At 33.2% G+C, this 21,291-nt stretch overlaps 1 protein-coding gene across 5 annotated transcripts in view; it reads left to right on the top strand.

The window, feature by feature from the left end:
* Window positions 1-21,291, top strand: part of CHRM2 (cholinergic receptor muscarinic 2) — a 207,951-nt gene that overhangs the window by 14,204 nt on the left and 172,456 nt on the right. For 3 of the 5 annotated variants that reach the window (XM_051961058.1, XM_051961056.1, XM_051961059.1), the window contains one exon: window positions 6,503-6,707. The exons of the other annotated variants lie outside the window; for them this stretch is intronic. The gene's annotated coding sequence lies outside the window, so the exon portion shown is untranslated. The remainder of the gene's footprint in view (window positions 1-6,502; window positions 6,708-21,291) is intronic. 5 annotated transcript variants of the gene reach the window in all.

Genomic DNA, 21,291 nt, shown 5'->3' with positions numbered 1-21,291 from the left:
CTGATGATAACAACAACAATAATAAATATTTGCCTGAAGTATTTCAAAGTTTTGTAAAAAGTAAATGAGATAATTATCATGAAAATGCTTTGAAAATTACCTTTCATAGTCTAGAAGTAGAAGCCACTTGATTCATAGTTCAGGATCCTTGAAGTTCTGTTAGACTTTACACATGATGCAAGCATACTAGAGGAACTTCCTCATCTGATGGGGAAAAATATTTGTGTAATAGAAGTCAGGAGGCTTGGATTCTAACTTTGGTTCTACCATTAATGAGCTATGTAATCTTGAGTACACCATATTCCCACAGTTTGCTCCTGGCTCTCTGTTTCCTCATTCACAGAATGAGGGCATTAAAATAGAAAAAGTCCAAGTTCCTCCTAGGTGTAAAGTTCCATAATTCCACTCTCTTGGTCTGGTGTTATTCAGAAGCAATGAATAGGCCCCTCATTGACTCCATTTTTCCCACATGCATAATATGCCTCACAAAATAGAACATCCCCGGGTCCTCTGCAAAAATAAGTATAAAAGCTTTAGAAAACACATAGGTCTGGCCTTCTCCCTAGACAGAAACAAAATATTATTTATTGGGAAAATCTTATGAAAAGACACACTCACCTCCAAAATCACCTTTCTACTTCTCTGCCATGATTCTTTTGATTCAAACTATCTCCAAAAAATTTCCTTTAACATGCAAATTATGTTTACTTGAGAGATGTCAATTATGTCACAATATCCATGGTCATGAAAACTACAATTTAACATAACTGACTATGGTCCCAAATTTTAAGAAAAGTAAGGTAACTTTTAAGAGAGGAAGGAACCATTTAAAGAAGCAGGTCTGAATGCCATAGCAGAAGGCCTTAGGCAGAAGGGGGTGGAAGTAAGGGAATTATAATGGCATTAGACACTTGATAGGTCTCTTAAGGAACAAAATAGAATGTAAAAACCATTTTCTGGTAGCAAATGATATTTACTTCACATTTTATTTACAGAGATCTTTGGAAATAACAAGTGGTTAATCCAAAAAAAGAAACATGACTAATTTATATTATGATTATAGTCCTATTCATTTATAAAATGCATATAGATTTTTTGCACAAATACATACATAAACACATGTGCTGCACACACACACACACACACACACACACACACACTCCAGCTTGTACTTTAAATTCTTCTTCCTGATTTTGTCTACCTCTCATTTTATATCAAGGTTTCTTACCTTTGCATAGATTGGGTCCCTTGCCTGGAATGCACTCCCTGCTAATCTCAAATTTGATTTGACTTACCTCATTTATTAGTAATTTCTTCCTCCTAAAATTTTATTTTATTTATTTTCAACTTTACATGCATATTAAGGGCTATTTCTGAACTGACCTGTGCATTCCACTGGTACCCACTGGTAGTATCAGAAGAAATTGAGGAAGGCTTCCCAGTACAGTGATTGGAGGCCCTGTCTATACTTTATGGCAGTAGATAAAACAAGAATCACATAAGAAATTCAATCAAGGTGGGTTTCATTCTGCATCCTGAGAGTGGAGGGGATTTCCATAGTAATGAGGTCATAAAACCATTTGAATTTTGAGAACAAATTCTATTCCACCTAATGGGGGCTATAGTAGTGGTTTTTCACTAATGATCTTTCTATCCTCAAACTGCCATAGTTCCTTCCACAGAGTAAGATCTTCATAAATGCTAATTGAATGCTGTGTTGCTTTTATATTACAAAGATTGATTTTGCCTTGGCATTACACAAAATAAAGACCCTGAGTTGGCTACTATGCATTCCTTAGGTTTTCTATTTACATTTCTACTGTCAAGGCTAATCATTTGTTTGTTTGCAGGAAAATCTCTAGCCTTCATTAGAGTTGTTAATGCCTATCAGTCAATAATCCTTGTTAATTTTCACAAGTAATTAAAATTTCACACTCACATTTCAATATAAGTCAATATTTTCCCACACTGACACTTTTAATCAAGGATCATCTTGCATAGGGAACTTCAACAGGACCTTAATTAGGATGTGGTAATTGTTCTTCACCTTTGCAGTATGGTTTTTAACTGTGACTAGGAAAATTTGAATTTTTTTCCCCTTTCAGCATGTATTGGGTTGCAAGGAGGTAGGTCTTGCTTCTTCCCTCTGTAAAAATTCACCTGGTTTAAAAACGTTATAATTTTCCATTCCTAGCCATAATATGGAATAAATGTCATTTTCCCCAGTAAGTTTCCATATTCAAAGGGAATACAATGACACCCTTCTAGCATTGGCGTTCAAGATTGAATCCCAGGGGTGGTTTTCATGAAGAAAAAGAGGTTGTCAAATGTTTCCCCTTTGATTCCAGACTTCTTCTCACAGAAACAAAATATCACTGGCTTTTTTTAGCCTTAGTAACACAATGAGAGTTCATATGGACCATGCAGTCCACAATTCCTCTTGTATCAGTTCCTCCTCTTACCTCTCTAACTTCTCAGTGTTACTTAATTACTTTTGCCACTCAATAGCTTTTTAGTGTCTACAACTGGCAATTCTTTTGATGAACTTCAGTATCCCCCCCAACCTTCACCCCACCAGCACTTTTTAGAGAAGTTTGATTTGAATGCTGCTGTAATTGGCAACCCTCCTCTTCTTTTTCCTCCTTTAATGCATCGGGATAATATTCTGATTTGCTGGCACCTCAAGGCATGACATGAATTTTAAGAAATAATTGACAGTAGCTTTAAATTTGTCATCTGATTGTCTTAAGACTTGAAGATTTAAAAATTTAAAATTCAGGGAGAATTAAAAATTCTGCTGGTCTAGAAACGATAGCACCTATAGTCTTTTAATAACTGTATACTCTAATCTGAAACTTTTCTATTCTTTAAATTAAAAAGGAATAACTTAGCCATATAGATTTCAACCAGAGTTTGACTAGCTCTTTTCTATTTCTTAAAACTTCCATCTTGTGAAGATTTACTTTATTTCTGCAGAAGAAATTTGCAATCAGTTGTTCATTGATATAAAATCCAACATTGATTTCTCAGCCATCTTCTATACATATACAAAATGAAAACTTAGCCTGCATTTTTTTTTTTACTTTTTATTGCATATTTTTAAAAAAAAAAAAAACCTTTTACTTATTCTTGAAATTGAGTCATCTTTGTGCACATGTGTGCATATGTGTGTGTGCATCTGTGAGCATGTGTGTGTGCACATATGTTTGTGACATATACGATTTAGTTTTCATGATACTTTTCCCATAAACTTAAAATTCTGGATTCTAGATTTAGACCCGGAGAAGACATTTGAAAATGACCCAGTCTTACCTGCTTATTTTACTTATTAGAAAACCAAGACTTCATAGTGAAGTGATTTTTCTCATTTCACCTAGATAAAATGAAGCAAAACTGGATTCAAACTGAGTTCCTTTGCTCAATATTATATATTATCTTATGTTCTTTATCCTCCAATCTTTGACTAAATTCTTATTAAGCTACTTAATATTTTTAATATTTCCCTCCTTCATTCTTTACCATCCTTGCCTTTTCATCCTATTGAATATCTCAATTTTTTGCCTTTTCCTTCTAAAGCAATTTTATTTCTTCAAACTTTTTAAATAAGCTTCCTATGATTCAATCTGTGGAGTTGCTGGATTTTTTAAATCCAAACTAACAACGATAAAAACTTCAACAGGAAAAAAACCCCAACAATATCAAACCTTAGCTTCTCTCCTAAAATACCTTCACTTTATTTCTTTACTAGAAGGTGGTTATAACTGCTCAGTTTCAAAATTTGTGCTGCCTAGAGACAAGTATGATATTAGTGCTGATGAGAAAGAAAAGAAATGAGAAAAAGAATAGTGACATTACAGAAATGATCCTTTTCAAATTGTATTTATTTTCCTACTTCTACCAAGCAATTGAAACACTGATCAGTGAAGAAGAACAAAAATCCTAATGATTGCCAACATTTTTTTTTTCATTCAAGAAATATTTAACTAGCTTCTATGGGGAAGGGGCTAAAGTTTCAGGGTGAAGGCACAGATCTTATGTAGTTAGTATGAGGAGGGATTGAGGTGGAGTTTCCAAACACTCAATGAAAAAGTTATAATAGCGTGTGATAGGAATTTAGGACCAAGGTAAGAGTCAGTGGAATCTGTGGACCCAACTACTTATTTTGAGAGGAGCAAATTGAGATAACCATCTCCCTTTCCATTGGTAGGTGAGTTGAGCCAGAGTTCATACCATTCCTAAGAAAATTACATGTAGGTCCAGATTTTGTAAAGAATGAACTCTGAAAGTCATATCTAGTTCAATGGGAACATGTAGTGCAAATTCTAATAAAAAGAATACTTTAAGGGATTCATTATTCACACTAATTAAGACCTATCTTCACTTGTGTGTATGTTTGGGGAGGGGTAATATAGAAGTTTTTGTTCCTGTACTGTTGGTAGCTTGTATGGTGGAGGTAAGGGGGAGATGTCAGAGTACCTTCTTGTCCCTGTGCAAGAATCAAGAAAGAGGATACTAAGAAGATAATTCTACTGAGTCACTAATAATAGAACATACACATTATTTGGATTTGTTTGTTGCTATCTGAAGGTGGGGACAAAATCAAAGATGCTTATTTATTCTTCCTGGGGCTATAAATGTTTTTTAAGGGATGCTAAAAGAATGAGTGTTACTGTTAACAATAGTTTAGGCAATACACTAATTCATTCCTGAGTCTAAAGACAATCACACAGAAACTACAGTGAAATATATCGTCAGTGATCATCAGTGAAAGGATGGGCATATATATTACAGCAACAAAGATATATTGATTGAATGCTGGTTACAAACATATTTGAAATTGTAAATAAATAGTTAATACTTATAATAGTTGCACAATTAATAATAATAATTTATATTTGTAATAATCATAATCCTTTACATAGTGCTTTAAAGTTTACAAAACACTTTACATGTGGTATCTTATTTGATCTGCACAATACTTTGGGGCTATAATTATTTTCCCATTTTACCTATGAGGAAATTAAGCATGCATGACTTACCCCGGGTCACATAGCTAAGAAGTATCTGTGACAGGATTTGAACTTGTTTCTTCTTAATTTCAAGTACAAAATAGTATATCCTGTATCATTTAGCTACCTCATGCAATAATTGTGATAAATAAATAAGTTATAGTGATAACTAGATATTAAGTTACATAATGAGTTCTAATAGTTGCAATTAATGCGACAATAACAAGTATATCCTTAATGTCCTTTTCAAGTATAATTTCCAAAAGGAACACCACTGTAGAAGGTGTAGGGAAATAAATTTAAGGACAAAGAATGAAAAGACCTACACTTTTTCTTCATTCAGTTTTTCAGTTGTATTATATTTGTTTTGACTTATAACCTTCCATAGTCTATTAATAGATGTCTATACATAAGCAGGATTTCCATGTTAACTCCAGGTAAATATTACTTTTCTTAGGAAAAACTTTTCTAAAGCACAGGCATTACTAAATGGCACGAGTGTCCTTTCTTGGGTTCAGAATGACCAATTTGATTGAGGTGGGGGAGGGCTTCTTGAAGCAAACATTTTTTTTTTCAGAGAAAAACTATACTCTTGAAGCAAAATATCATCACTATAGGCCTTTTTTCTGAAGTAGCTTCTTTTCCCTTGAGATTTTGAGCTAAATCAAGTCAGTCTCTGAAAACTTCTTAGATACCATGGGTCTGTGGTGATGTTCCTTTGCCTCAGCTGAATCCAATTAACCTTCTCCAGCAGATGCTGAGTGAATGATTGAGCACATGACATTTTAAAGAAACTAGGATTATTTTTTTAAAATACACAACATATGTTCAAAAATGAATTTAACCCAACAAAGAGCACATACTAGCTAAACAAATAGGTTTTTTTCACAGTGGGGATGCATTTACACTATGCCATCTGCACCTTCTTATCTGGTTTCATTTGCAAGATGGCTGGCCTGAATCAGGGATGCATTGTGTTTTCATGGAACAGAATGATGTCATTTGGCACATGCAGCAAACTTTCAGCCTTCATCTATACTAAAACATTCACTCTACTCATCTATCCATCTATCCAGCTGGTTTTCCAGCCATTTATCCATTCATTCATCCAACAAATATATGTTGAATATATCCTTTGAATAAGATACTGTTTGCTAAAGCATCACCTTCTGAGGTAGTCTAATTACTCCTAACTCTTTCAAAAAACAAATAATACTAATTTCAATCCAGAGAAGGAATAAAAATGTAGCATCATCCAACTCCAAGTTTTGGCCTAAGCAATTGAGTAGAGTTATGTCCACATTTGTTTATAAATAATTATATTTAATTGGTATATATAATACATATAATTATATATGATATAATTAACATAATAAATATGAATTTATTATACATTATAAATCATAAAATTTTATAATTTAAGTTAAAAACAACACTTTTCCCTGGAACAATTAGTGAGTTTTGATTTCATTCTTCTCTTTCTTTCCTTGTAGTTAATGGATCTGTACTTCTTGCTGCTTCTACCCCTGGTCCCAGTGATTAGTACAGCTTCTGGATCTGGTTTTTCTTCTTCCTATTCCAGTAGTATCTTAAAGGCCATCACATCTTAAAGTGTGAATGACTGGCAATACATCCAAGGAAATTTGTGGTCCAAGCATCAACAAAGGACACCTACTACTATACTCCTGAAGCTGGAAGGTAGGCCTTCAGAAATCTACGGAAAGCTTACCTTTCATAGATAAATTGAGATCACAGTTAAACTAAGAGGATTCTATTGCATTTACCTAAGTGAAAGGATTCCTTAATTAGAATCTACAGGATGCCAAACAAGCCAGAAAACCCATTATTTATCCAAATGCTAAAATATCTCCCTGTTTTCCAAATTATTAAGACAGCATAGAGCTATAACCGTCAGTGACACAACTAGGTTATCTTTTGCTTCCTTCCTATCCCAATCTCATATTGGGCAAAAAAAAATCCTAAATTGTTATGAACACAGCAGTAGATATAACATACTTCTGTGTTTACTGTCTTTTAGAGTACATCATTGGCATTCACTCTCCAACAACTGTGGAAGTCCAAATAGAATACTATTGGGTTGGAGGATGAGGCAGTGACTTCTGTTAAATCTTTGGTAGTTTTACATTATGTGGCAACTATCTGAAGTGAATGGACCATACTAATTGCCCCTTTCTTTGATCTGAGACTCATGAATCTCTAAGACCAATCCTATTGTGTCACTTTTCTAGGCATTATTCAAAGAAAATGAAATTTAAAACATATATATATATATATATATATGTCTTTGTGTGTATTTGTAAAAAAAAAACTTTTATAGAAACTGTGTCTATTATTGCTATATTATAATATTCCAAAGTGATATCAATTTTCTACTTCATAGTTGAGCTTACTTCTTGATTCTTTCAACTTTTCTTTAATTCTCTGTTGTCTTTTCTTACTTCTTTGAATCTAAAATTTTAAAAGAAAAAAATTGAAACTTGAATCCCAAATGCCATCCCTCTTTGTTTTTATTTGTGTTTGTTTATGTATTAAAGTTTTTTTCAAACAATATGGATGGATAATTTTTCAACATTGATCTTTGCAAAACTTTATGTTCCAAATTTTCCCCTCCTTTTCCCCAACCCCCTTTTTCTAATGGCAGATAATCCAATATATGTTAAACTTATTAAGACATGTTAAATCCAATGTGTGTATGTGTGTGTGTATGTGTGTGTGTGTGTGTATATATATATATATATATATATATTATATATATATAGTAATTATCTTGCTGCACAAGAAAAATCAGAACAAAAAGGAAAAAAATGAGAAAAAAACAAAAAGGAAGCAAACCAAAAAAGAGTGAAAATGCTGTGTTGTGATCCATATTGAATTCTCACAGCTTTCTCTGGAGGTAGAGACCTCTTTTCATCACAAAATCAGCCTCAGTCATCTCATTGTTGGAAAGTCAAGTTCATCAGAACTAATCATCATATAATCTTGTTGTTGCCAAGTATAATGATCTCCTGATTCTGCTCATTTCCCTTAGCATCCATTCAAATAAGTCTCTCCAGGCCTCTCCAAAATCATCCTGCTGATCTTTTCTTATAGAACAATAATATTCTATAACATTTATATACCATAACTTATTCAGCCATTCTCTAACTAATGGGCATCCACTCAGTTTCCAGTTTCTTGCCATGACAAAAAGGGCTGCCACATCCCTCATTGTTTAAGATATTCACTTATTTTCTCTTCCTCTTTCCATTATTTTCATGTTTACTTATTGTCCACGTAGAGCCTTTCATAAGCATATGACTTAATAACAGGGATTTCATGCTTGGAAGACAAGCTGAGATAATATGTTTCCTTTATAAAATATTTCTCTATCTCAGTGTGCTGTGATGAGATTAGTTATGATCAAATTATTATTATTTTTTAGTTTTTGGTTTTGCTTCTTAAAATTAAGGACTATCTCCCTTCCCTTCTCTGGGGCTCCCTGGCATGGATCAACATTTGGCAAATACTTTATCATTCATTCATTCATTCTTTTTTTTTATTTTCAGATATTTTTGGAGATTGAAATTTCTATAATGTTACTAAGTTTTACTAGTTGATTAACCCTTCAGCCACTTCATCAATCCAGAAGAGATTTTTTTAAAAAACAGCAGAAGCTAGAACGATCAAAATTTATATAATTAGAAAAAAATGAAAATTCATGCAAAGTAAATCAATCAATCAACAAATATTAGTTTTATTCTTACTATGTTCCAAATATGATCCATAGAGCTAAATGATAGACTGCTTTTATTTTCTGAAGATGCATGCTTTTTTAAAAGAACAAGAAAATTATGATGATGAATGAAATCTTTAAGAACAGAAATCACAAAACAGAGGGCTTCTATGCTTATGCATTTCTTGAGGTCATTGGGAACCTTTGCTGCTTAACCTCTTGCCAAATTGGCCACCATTGTCCCTGCAGTAGCATTAGATTCTGAGACTGAGAGAAATTAGAAACTTGCATTTTGATGTAATTCATTTCACTTTTCTCTAATCATTGGTGCAGTATCTTCTAAACAGTAGACTAAGGTTTGCCCTATAGCAATAGTGAATGTAACAGTGAATATATGCATATTTTCATGATAAAATATGTTGCTCAGAACAGAAACTGGATGACTCCTTGGCAGGAATGTAGTAAAGGGGATATCTGATCCAATATTAGATTTAATTCACAAAATAGAATCTTTTTTGTCTCATCTAGGACTGACCTTCTGTGAGTCAGCTTTGGGGGTCCAGGGTAGATGAGGTAGTTGTTGGTGAGCAGAATAATTAGTGTTCTTGCCTACTTGAGTATTTCAAGGTCTAGAGAATGTTACACAGAGGCGATAGAATGCTCTCTCAAACCACTGTCACTTATCCTGGGAACGTGATGTTCTCTCAGGGAATGTTGGGAAGGCTCTTGCATTCTATTTTGGGAGGTAGCAGGGGGGCTGAAAGGGGCAAGGAAGTGAAGGAGAAAATATCAGCAACTTCTTTTGCAAGTATTCTCTTTTGGGGCTACACAGAAACAAAAGGACAAGAACTGAAAGGCTGGTAAGTCAACACAAGCCGTGACAACGCCCCCACATGAAGAAGAGCCAACAGTAAAGCATTGACTTCAAATTAAATGGAAAATAGTTTTCAAGAGAAATGTCGTTAGGCAGTCTCTCCCTTTGTGATCTGCCAAGGTCCAAATTTAAGACTGTGTCATTCCACTTGGAAACAGTAGGGTTTCAGAGGACAGAGAGTCCACACAGCAATTTGTAATTGTAAGAAATCAGAATGTTTGAAGGTGGTACAACTCAATAGTACAAAAAGTTAATAAGGAAAAAAAAATCCCAGATGGGCAGAAAAGTGGAAGTAGTTTTCTAAAAATAATGTCTATTAGCTATATAACAATTGTTTTCAAATAAATGAAAAGTATTTCAAAGAATTCTCTATTTTTCTACTTTTCCCCTGGAGATGCTATCATACCCATTTGGCAGAAGGTAAAACTTGGTCTGGGTCTATTCTTAAAAAACAAATAGATGTAAAAATTCCTCTTACCCCCAAAAAAACATAAGTTAATTATCAGGATACTTAAGTCTATTTCTGTCTCCTCCTTCTTAAGTAATTTATGCTTGTGATTATAAGATGTGAATATGATCAAATGCTGTAGAGTTAAATAATATAAAGTTAATTAAAAAAAATGATAGATAGAAAAGTGAGGATAGTTTGCTAAAAAATAGCATCCAATAGCTATGTAACAGATATTTTCAACTCTGCTCTATTCTTCTACCATTCTCCTAGAGATGCTACTATACCCATTTGTAAGATGATGAAACTTGGCCCTGTCCATAAGCTCATATCATAAATAAAGTAAAACAAAACAAAACAAAAATACAAAAGCAAAAGCCTGACCATTATAAGAATTTCAGTCTATACCAGTTTTCTTAGTCTTAAGCAGTCAATGGCACATTTGTCATTTCTAAAAGGGTATTCTGGCACTTCTTCAGTCAAAAAGTGGAAAGGGTTCAAAATATTAGACAACCCTCATGGAAACCCATACTTACCATGGGAGAAGCAATTCAAATCTCTTACAACTGTGAGCCAGTAGCAGCCTTGTATAGTAACAGCAGCCGTTATTGTGATTTAAAACTGGCTGCAATCACCATTGCCCAAAATAGCCTTATCTTAATATTCTGCACAGACATTCCTTTTCTCCAGTGAGCTCCCTGTAGCCTTTCTTTATCAAACCAAAGTTCTGATCCTCTCCTTCAAGCCACAGGATTGTTCTGCTCTTAGTTGTCTGCAATGGCCACAAGAAAACTGTCATGGCCATAGCAGAATAGAGTAACTGACCAGGTGTCCCATGACATGAAGGGGTCAGGGTCACTATCAGTGTATGTTGATCACTACCATTATGGTACAGTGCAAATTTAGCTATGAGCATGGGCATGGACCTGGGCCTATCTCTGAACCAGAGAGCAATGATTTGTGACCTTTCTATGATTCTTTTCCATGCCTCTGAGTATACATTGTCCTCCCTTATTCCACAGGGCACAAGTTAGGAATTTTCTTGGTTTTAAGGCCCACTTGTGACGATAAATTAATCTTAGTGAAACATAAATAATAAAATTGAAAGTTTGGTAGTGCATTTTTTAGGACATTAGGGAATTGATCATCTTTTAAGAACTTGAAATTTTCTTACTACCTGATATAGTTGTATAGAGGTAATGTCAAAATATCTTGATTAAAAAAGGTTTTAAAAGTCAATGATTTAGTCTGTACTAGTTGTTTGCAGTCTATGGCACACATGCTAGATGTCTTTGTTTTTTGCTCCTTTAAGATGTAAATTTGCAAATAAAGATTGTTTCAGTTATCATATTGTGATCCTAGTGTCTGGCAAATAATTGATGCTTAATAAATATTTGTTGCTGGGTTGATTGATACTAGATATGGTGTTTAGATAGATTTTGAAAGTAATTGTTCCTGTCATGTTTTCCCTCTTAATTGTATGAAAGAACTACCTCTAAGCTACCTTGCAATGGAAACTGGCCAACCCTCTGCCCATGTTACCAAGTTGGTATTTCTTGCCTTCGTTTTGCTCAATTTCTTAAAATAATATTTTATTGCTACATGTTTATTGATGTCATTTATTAATACACCCTCTCACTAGTACCTGAACCTTCTCTTGTAAGAAAAAATAATATATTTAATAGCACAAAATAATGACTAGGTGATATATGATAAGAAGAGCCTCTTTCAGAAATTCATCTCACTGTTAACGATCTCATGAATTGATGTCAAGACTGACCATTGCATCAACTTTCATGTCTTTGCATCATAAAGGTTATTGTACAATTTGATCTCCTGGTTCTGATTACTTCAGTCAGCTTTGGTTCAAATATGTATTGCAAAGTTACTCTTTATAGTCCATATTCAATAATTTCTTATTTTACAGTAATATTATTTTATATCTATTTACCATAATTTGATTTAGTAATATTCCTCAATAAATTGGCATCTATTCCTCAATAAACTGGCATCTACTTTACTTATGATTCTATGCCATCTCTATTTTTTCATTTGAGGAAAACAAAAAAGATCAGAGCTCTGGTTAATTTTATAACAAAAGCATTTTTCAACTGATTTAATGCTACAAAGGGGTATAATACATTTAGAACTGAAAGGAATCTCAGAGGTACTCTAATCCATTTTCTTCCCATTTTACAGATGGCAAAATTGAGAGCTAGAGAATTTGAGTGATCTGCCCTTGATCACATAGGTTGTAAGTAGCATAAGTAAGATTTTAAACCATTTTCTAAATATGTATCATACTCTTTTCCACTACAGTGTACTGAGTATGATGAACTGGGATACCTCAAAAAGTATCGATTCCCTTTCTTTGGAGTGTTTCAAATGGGATTGTGATTATATGGAAGGAATATTTTAGAAGTGATTGCTGTTTAGGTTTAAATTGGTCTGGATAATTTCAGCAATCCATTTTAGTGGGGGCATTTTGCATGTAACCTTGGAGTTGCAAGAGATTTTGCAATCAACCTGTTCCATCCCACACATACTTCTTTTACATGTAATGAAACCCAAAGAAAGGCATAAAGTGGAAGTAATGTTGATGTTGGAGGAAAATTTGGATAGTTAGTATTATATGAGATAATGGTCTTAAATGTCATGATGAAGAAATGAATAATGGTCAGCTTAAGAAAGAATAAATTATTATATCTGAGACAAATCAATCCATTAACTCTGTACCTTTCTTTTTTTATATCTATTTTTTCATTCAAAAAGTTTTTCAATTAATAAGCATTTACTTTCTCTTTCTTTTACCTTTCTAAACTAAAAGAAGAAACAAAATAAAATCCTTGTAACAAATGTGTGTAGTTAAGCAAAACAAACTCCCATGTTAGCCATGTACAAAAACATATATTACATTCTGCATCTTGAATATATTATACCTTTGTCAAGAGATGGAAAGATCAAGATCATCATCTAGTCCCTGGGATTATAACTAGCCATTTTATTAATCAGAGGTCTTAACTTTTCCAAAATTGTTTGTCTTTACTATGTTTGGTGATATTGGTGTAAATTGTTTTGCTTGTTTTATATTGTATTAGTTCATATAATTCTTCACAGGTTTTGCTGCAGAGAAAAACTTTTATCATTTCTTAAGGCACAATAGATTTTCATTACATTCATATTTCCAGGTCTTTTAAATCTGTCTTTCCAACCTATTTCTGTTGTTCAGTCATTTCAATCATGTCTGACTCTTCCTAATGCCATTTGGAGCTTTCTCGACAAATATAATAACATAGTTTGCCATTTCTTTCTCCAGCTTATTTTTCAGATAAGGAAATTGAGGTAAAAATAGTGTCTTGCCTTAGTGTTATTTATCTAGCAAGTGTCTGAAGCTAGATCTGAACTCAGAAAGAATCTTCCTGATTCTAGTTATGGCAGTCTATTAATGCACCACCTACCTGATCCAACCTATCACTAATGGCTATTAAAAAGAAAGCTAAGACATGTAATAAAATTCAATTATATAATTTATATGTAAAAAGCACATTGAAAACTATTTATACTACTCCAGTAGCTTACACTAGCTTTAGCTTATTGAGATCAAATAATTATAATCTAGGTAAAGATACAAAGAGACTCGCAGAATGTTTAGTGGGTCAGAAAAAGGCCAGGTAAAACTTAATTCATAGAAAACTGGAGATTGTACCATAACTTGGTCAGCTACCATAAGGTGTGGACTTATTCCAAGATCACTTCTGCTCAGGGATGCAGTGAACTAAACATACTAAAAAAAAGCAGGCAGAAAGAAGGCTACTAAATATATTTGGATAAACCAATCTTGATTTCTATATGTTGTAAATCCTGTCCTTATATACATAAGGACAAGATAAAGCAGGAACCTAGTGAAGTTTATGTATGTAATATGGTAACAGGAACTTAATAATTGGGAGCTAATAATAATATCTGTTATGTATGGTATCATGTATCATTTCTTCATTGCTTTCCCATTAGAAATATTATAAGGAAATCATAGAATCTGTAGCTATTTGTATTTTTTTCTGACCTTTAATCCACTAAGCAGGAGATAGGATCCAGAAGATGGAATGATAATAAGAATTTAAGACATAATTAAGATTTTAAAAATTTAAAAAATTACTGCATCTCTGAGCATATTCTTTCTAAAGCTAGCTTCCTACAAAAAGGATACATAATTTCCAATGATCACTAGTCTCAACAATTCAAAAGACATATTTGGCAGGGAATAGGAGATCCCCAAAGCATTGCTCTTAGCTTCCCCCCCACAACTAGACTAGTTTCCCTTCTCTGAAATATAATGTGTATATATACATGTGTATGCACATATACATATACACATATCTGCAATATATTTATATATATATATATGAATCATATATGATGATCTCTGTGCGTATGTGTGTGTGTGTATATAGCCCAAATTTGCTTCTATATCCTTTAAGTGGTTTAGTTTTAGACACTCTTATGGTAAGTTTTTATTTCTTATAGGTGTCCCTCTTAAAGAAGGGATTAGCTGACTGCATTTTATTGTGTGAAAAATCCACAGTAACTCTTTCAAGTTTCTTGTTAACTGCTATTGTTTCCCCTCACCCACAAGAAGAAAGATGTTCAAAAAAACTTATCAGAAGTAGAATTCCTTGTTCTTGGTGAAAACATTGCCCACAATCACTTTCAAAGAGAAAGGGGCAAGTGGTGGTAGTGTGAAGTTCACAGCCTCAAAACTTACTCTATGCTTCTCTCTTCTTATAGTTTTCATGGTCTACTACTCACATTATCTATGCTCTTTTAAAGATACAAAACCCTCCTCAATACAAGAATAAAACTTTTGAAAATGTATTTAAAGAGACTCTAAAATGGTTCAAAACAGAGATATTAAATTTACTCTTCTATAATGATGCAATTTTCATGATGGTTTTTCCCTGCAGGAATGAGAAATGTTTCTTAAAACACAGGAATGGTTTCTTATTTTATAGACCAACTGAGTTTATCTGAACTACTCCCATCTTCTTTCCTTTCTCTTTACAGTCCAGAAAATTTTCTGTAAGAAATCAGCTGTATGAGCTTTTTAAGCATGGATTCCTATAATGGAACCAGTTGGTTTGGAGTTCTATTTCTGAGAGTTTAGCCACATCAATTATCTTTTTTTTCTACATTTATGTTCTAATCCTAGAGTACATATACATGGGATTACTTTGTGAAAATGAGCCTTTTTTCTACCTTTGTATAATTTCAAACAGGATAGGGTTGAAGAACAGAGGAGAGTGAGTTGGGAAGAACTTATGTCCTTCCCACAGGAGTAAATCAGGGCTCTGTGCAGCTATGCTGTCATTCATATTCTCAAAAAAAAGCAGAAGCTAAATTCAGGAGGGCCATTGTGGCCTCCCTGAATTGTCCTCAGAGATCTCTGGCTGATAACTCAGCTGTTCTTATAACCTCCTAGTGCTTACTGAGTTCTGTATTGAGAGTGCAAGAGATTTTTACACCTCACCTCCAAAAAAAAAAAAAAAAAAACTACAATTTTCTGTGAGAATTCTTTCATCTATTCTCTTATCTGCAATCTTGAGTTAAAAAAAATCAAATAAACATTATTTTGATGGAAAAAAGAAAGGCTAAAATTATTTAATATGTATTCCTATCTAAGTATAGCAAATCCTTGTTTATGTCCAAAACATCTCTCTCATTGTTTACCTTGAATCGATGCCTATGCTATGAGGAGAGGAATACCATGTTTCATCCTTTTTTTTTTAATTAAAGCTTTTTATTTTCAAAAAAAATATGCATAGACTAAGTGAAATGGGCAGAGTCAGGAGATCATTGTACACGGCAATAGCAAGATTATATGATGCTCAATTCTGATGGACATGGCTCTTCTCAACAATGAGATGATTAAGGACAGTCCCAAAAATCTTGCAATGATGAGAGACATCTACACTCTGAAAGAAGACTGTAGGACCTGAGTGTGGATCACAACATAACATTTTTACTTTTATTTTCTTTCTCATTTTTCTTCCTTTTTGATTAGAATTTTTTTATGCAGCATGATAATTATATAAATGTGTAAGCCTATATCTGATTTACATATTTTTACCATGTTTAACATATATTGGATTATTAGACATCTAGGGGAGGAGATAGGGAGAAGAGGGGGGAAATTGGAACATAAGGTTTTGCAAGGGTCAGTATTGAAAAATTATCTTTGTATATGCTTTGAAAATAAAAAGTTTCAATAAAAATAAAAATAAAAATTTTAGGGCCCCAGGTAAAAAAAATATGCATAGATAATTTTCAACACTCTCCCTTGCAAAACCTTGTTTTCCAAATTTTTTCTCTCTCCCTTTCCCCTCCTCCTCCTCCCCTAGGTGGCAAGTAATGTTATATATGTTAAATGTGCAATTCTTATATACATATTTCCACAATTTTCAAGCTACACAAGAAAAATCAGATTAAAAAGGGAAACCTGAGAAAGAAAACAAAATGCAAGCAAACAACAACAAAAAATGTGAAAATGCTGTGTTGTGATTCTCACTCAATCATCTCTGGGTGCAGATGGCTCTCTCCATCACAATACCATTTAAACTAGCCTGAATCATTTCACTGTTGAAAAGAGCCATATCCACCAGAATGATCAATTCATTGATCATTATATAATCTTGCTGTTGCTGCAGCACAGGTATTCTTGAACTCTGATTGGTCATCAAGTGTTCAAAGTTTGTTTTTCTTAGAATATTGTCGTTGCTGTGCAAATAATTCCCCTAGATCTCCCAGTTCATTCTGAATCATCTTCTACAGATAATACCAGTTGTTTGTTTGTTTGTTGTGGTTGTTTTAACTGCTGGGGAAACACTCTACTCCGGGTCATTCTGTCATGTTTCTAACACTATTATTTGATACAAGACAAGAGAAGAATTGTACCACAAAAAGAATGATGGCAAGAGCTAAGGTATAAACCAGAAGATAACTGAAAACAACTGTCCCAAAGTTTTGGGACAGATAAACAGGTCATCGTATGGACCATTTAACTCTTTCTCTCCTTTCCTCTCTTTCCCAACATTAAAATATTTGCTAGAAATATGATTTGTCTCAGCAATACAAAAAGATTTTTGACCTTCAGACTGAGTAGGATTGGGACTGAAAGAGAATTTTTTTGTCTTTTGCTGGAAACAGGAAACCTACATTTTTACAAATTTTCAGGGGAAATCTATGTTGTATTTATGCACTACTTTTATCCATAAGAGTATAGATTATTCATATATTTATTTCTTCTTGCAAACTTACAGTTTTTATTTCAAATAGAGAGAGGGTACCTTAGGATTTGCATCATTTTTCCTGTCCCCAGAAGACTCTGATAGAATTATTCTAGAATAGGTATCTCCCTGTCCCTATGTACAGAGTTTGGTCTAGGTCAGGTTATAATCTTATTCCATTCTTACTCTCAGGAATGTATCTTTGGTTCAATTGCCTCATAGCACAATTTAACCTGGGAACCAAAGTGTATATAGTTTTGCCTAAATCTTCAGAGAGCTATGGGTAAAATTTAAAATATGAACATGGAAATTTGCTTGCCATACAATAAAAATAATAATGCATATTAAATATTGGACAGCCTTTTTTTATTCCCAAAGAATTTATTAGAAATAAATAATCAAATCCCCAATATATAAAGATATAACCAAAAAAGAAACAAGCAATTCAATAAAATCTCCAAAGAACTTTCGTTTGCCCTTGACAGTTTCCTTTGCCTAATCTCAATTTCTAATCTAAGTTACTATATAGTTCTTCAGTCTTTTAATACCATTTTACATGATTAGAATCACACTAGAAGTAGAACAAACTTGTTCATCAAAAATAAAAAAAAACCCTTCATAACACCCCTCAACCACCTCTACTATTGCCCTTTGTTGCATACATGCTCTATGGATCTATGGATCTTCATATATAATTCAGGTATTTAAATTTCTTTAGCCTTTGAATACAACCTTTTTGCCTTACTTAGACTTGTGTCTGAAAGAAATTTGTCAGGCTTGCTTAAGAGGCAATACTCTTACCATTACATTTGTACCATCCAAATATCTCACAATAACAGGCATGGACCAGGAATGCTCTCCAACATTGCAACTGCACTTTACTTTTTCAACCCCATGGTCATATCTCATCTTCTTCTTAGGTCTAGGTTCTTTTGCCACTTTGCCCTACTGCTGGCTTTTGCCATCTCTTAGTTTAGGTATTCTCCTTCATGACATTAACAAAAAAGAATTAGGAGAGAACCAAAAGTGGAACTTTTCACAAGTATAGCTAGGATACAAAGTCTTAATCAAATTAAAACAGAGGTGATTTAAAAAAAAAAAAACAGAAACACATGGATTATTTCAAATACATGAAATTGGAAAACTTTAGCATCGACAAAGATAAATGTAAATAGAATAAGGGATGTAATCAAATTGGGAAAAATTCTATCATATATATGATAACAGTTTTGCATTGATCAATAACAGAATGATATAGTGATTAAAAAAAAAAAAACATTCCCCAATACTCAAGTGAGCAAAAGAAATGAAAGCAGTTATCAAAAGAATTAAACACAATTAACAAAATATTCATAACTATATGAAGGGATATTCCAGAAAATTAATAATAACAGACATATAAATCAAAACAACTCTTTTGAACTACATACCCATAAAATTGATATGGAAGAAAACATGAGAAAAATAAAATTTGGAGTTATTGTAGAAATAATAGGCATACTGATTTAACCATTATGAAAAATAAATTAGAACTATGGAATAAAAGTGATCAACATCTCTATACACTTTGATTCATATATTTCACTGTAAGGTATATATTCCAAAGACATATTAAAGAAACACAAAAAAAGCAAAGGCCTTATTTTCACTATCACATTTATAGCAGCATTCATTTTTTGGAGGAACAGAGAGAAGTGCAAAGAAATGGGAGGAGGAGTAAATGCCCATCAATTGAGTATTAACTAAAGTAATTGTCAATATGAGTGAATATCATGAGTATAAAGATACATGAAATTTATATGAACCATTGAGAAGTGAATTGAGCAGAATCAGGTAAACGGTATACACAATGACCATTATAATGAAAATGGAAAGTTCTTAATTTCAATTATTTTCAGTCATTTCTATTTCTTCATGACTGCACTTGGTTTTTTTTTGTTTTTGTTTGGTTTTTGTTTTTTTGGCAAAGATACAGGAGTGGTTGCCATTTACTTTTCCCATTATTTTATAAAAAAGAAAACTGAAGCAGTGATTTGCCCAAGACTACCAAACTAGGAAATGTCTGAAGTCATATTTGAATGCAGGAAGATGAGTCTTCCAAACTTCAGGCCAGGATATATTATCCACTATAACACTTACCTGCTCAAAAGAAAGATCCCACTAACAAAATATTTAAAACAGGATACTTTGAAATTATAATGAACAATCTTGGGCCCAATGAAGAAATATGAAAAGACATATTCCTATCCTCTTTTCAGATGTAATAGACTATAATTATAGAACACTACATATAATTTCAGATATATTTGAAGTGTTGGTTAGATTTATTGAATTATTTTTTCTTCTTTTTTTTATGAGGGATATGAGGGAGGGAAATGATAGGGATACAGTGGGAAATGTGGATGATGTAAAAATGTTACAATTTTTAAAAGTAATGTGAAACAATTTTTTTCCTCCCTAGATTTATGATTAGTTTGTTTTTAAAAAATGGCTTCTTGGTTAACAATTACTTCTTTTCCTGGTATCTACATAAATTTTTAGGAAGTAATCTTGCAAACATAGAATGCTTGAGGCAATGGTGATGGTTTACATTTATGCTATATTTCATCATGAATATACATGGCAAAACCACTATTATCTTTGCCAGAGGTCCTATTGGCATGTAATGTTTAACTCAATGACAGTTCCTTTGTTAAAAATTCTCTTGCTGGGTATATCATAGAAGTAAACTCATTAAGGAATAATGAGATAAGAGCCAAGTAAATGTGTTCTTTCCACTTGTACTCACTCACTGGCAATAATAAGGAGCCCCTCCTTGAAAACAAAGTCCCTTTAGTTGTAATCCTATATTCTATATTGTGCTAACACTCGTCCTGAAAAAAAATAAGAGTTTAACTTTAGGAAGGACAACAGATTCAAGCTGAGAAAGTTATTATTACTTGGCATTAGTGCCAGGGTTTACCTTCTTAGGAGGGCTTTATAGCCTACTTGATTATTTCTCAAAAGCTTTATGAGTCAAGCTGTTGTTGCCAGGCCCCTTTTACCTGTTCCCTTCCTTAATTTCCACATCAGAAAATTTGCAAATTAAGAAACTGAAGTGTAAAGAGACAGAGTTCCTTGTCCAAGGACACCTATAATTCCAGGATTTGATTCACTTAATGCACTGATCTAGTCCTTACTCATAAAAACTCACAGGAGAATAAATGTCTCTTCTTTTCTTCTCTTTCTGTGAGATTACTAGTAATCAATAAAACCAATTTAAACAGAAAGTCTACCCCGCCCCCACCCCCCACCCCGCACCCTTTCTGTGATACCAATCATCAATTTTCACACTCTGAACTCTCCAGCAGAGAACAAATTTGTAGAAAGAATCCATTGGAAAGGGAATAACTTGGAATCATTCAAATGCTTTCCATACTGTATTTACTTCTCCATTCTTTTGTTTATCCTACTGTACCAAATTTTGCCTTCAAGTATTTTATGAGACTATGGGGGAAATATAGCGATTGAATGAAATGTCTTTTGTTCCTAAGAATGGTGATGTGAAAACTTGATGTTGATTCCCCTTGCATAACAGTGAGGAAACCATAGACAATAGCAAGTTTCATTTGCTCTCTTCAGAAAGAGTTAGTGAACACCATACAGAAAAATAAAAACAAAACCTATAGTCTTTGCTTAATCCAGACTTATAGGATGAGTGACTAACTAGGGAACAGTTATGGGAGAAGGGGCAGAGGGCTGAATGAATCACTGCTTGCTTCTTCAGTTCTCTGTGGATATGGGAGTTAGTTACTGACAAGTCAGAGTCAGAGGCACCCAAATATTTATGGTATTATGGTTGATTAATGTGAGGATTTATCCTAGGTTTCTCCCACAAACACAGAATCTCTACCCTTGAAGAATAGTGAATGATCATTTTCTTTAATATACAACTGCACAAAAATTCC

Source organism: Antechinus flavipes, chromosome 5 (assembly GCF_016432865.1).
Source record: "Antechinus flavipes isolate AdamAnt ecotype Samford, QLD, Australia chromosome 5, AdamAnt_v2, whole genome shotgun sequence".
NCBI lineage: Eukaryota > Metazoa > Chordata > Mammalia > Dasyuromorphia > Dasyuridae > Antechinus > Antechinus flavipes.
The sequence above is the reverse complement of the archived record's forward strand: the minus strand, read 5'-3'. Positions and strand labels throughout refer to the sequence as shown.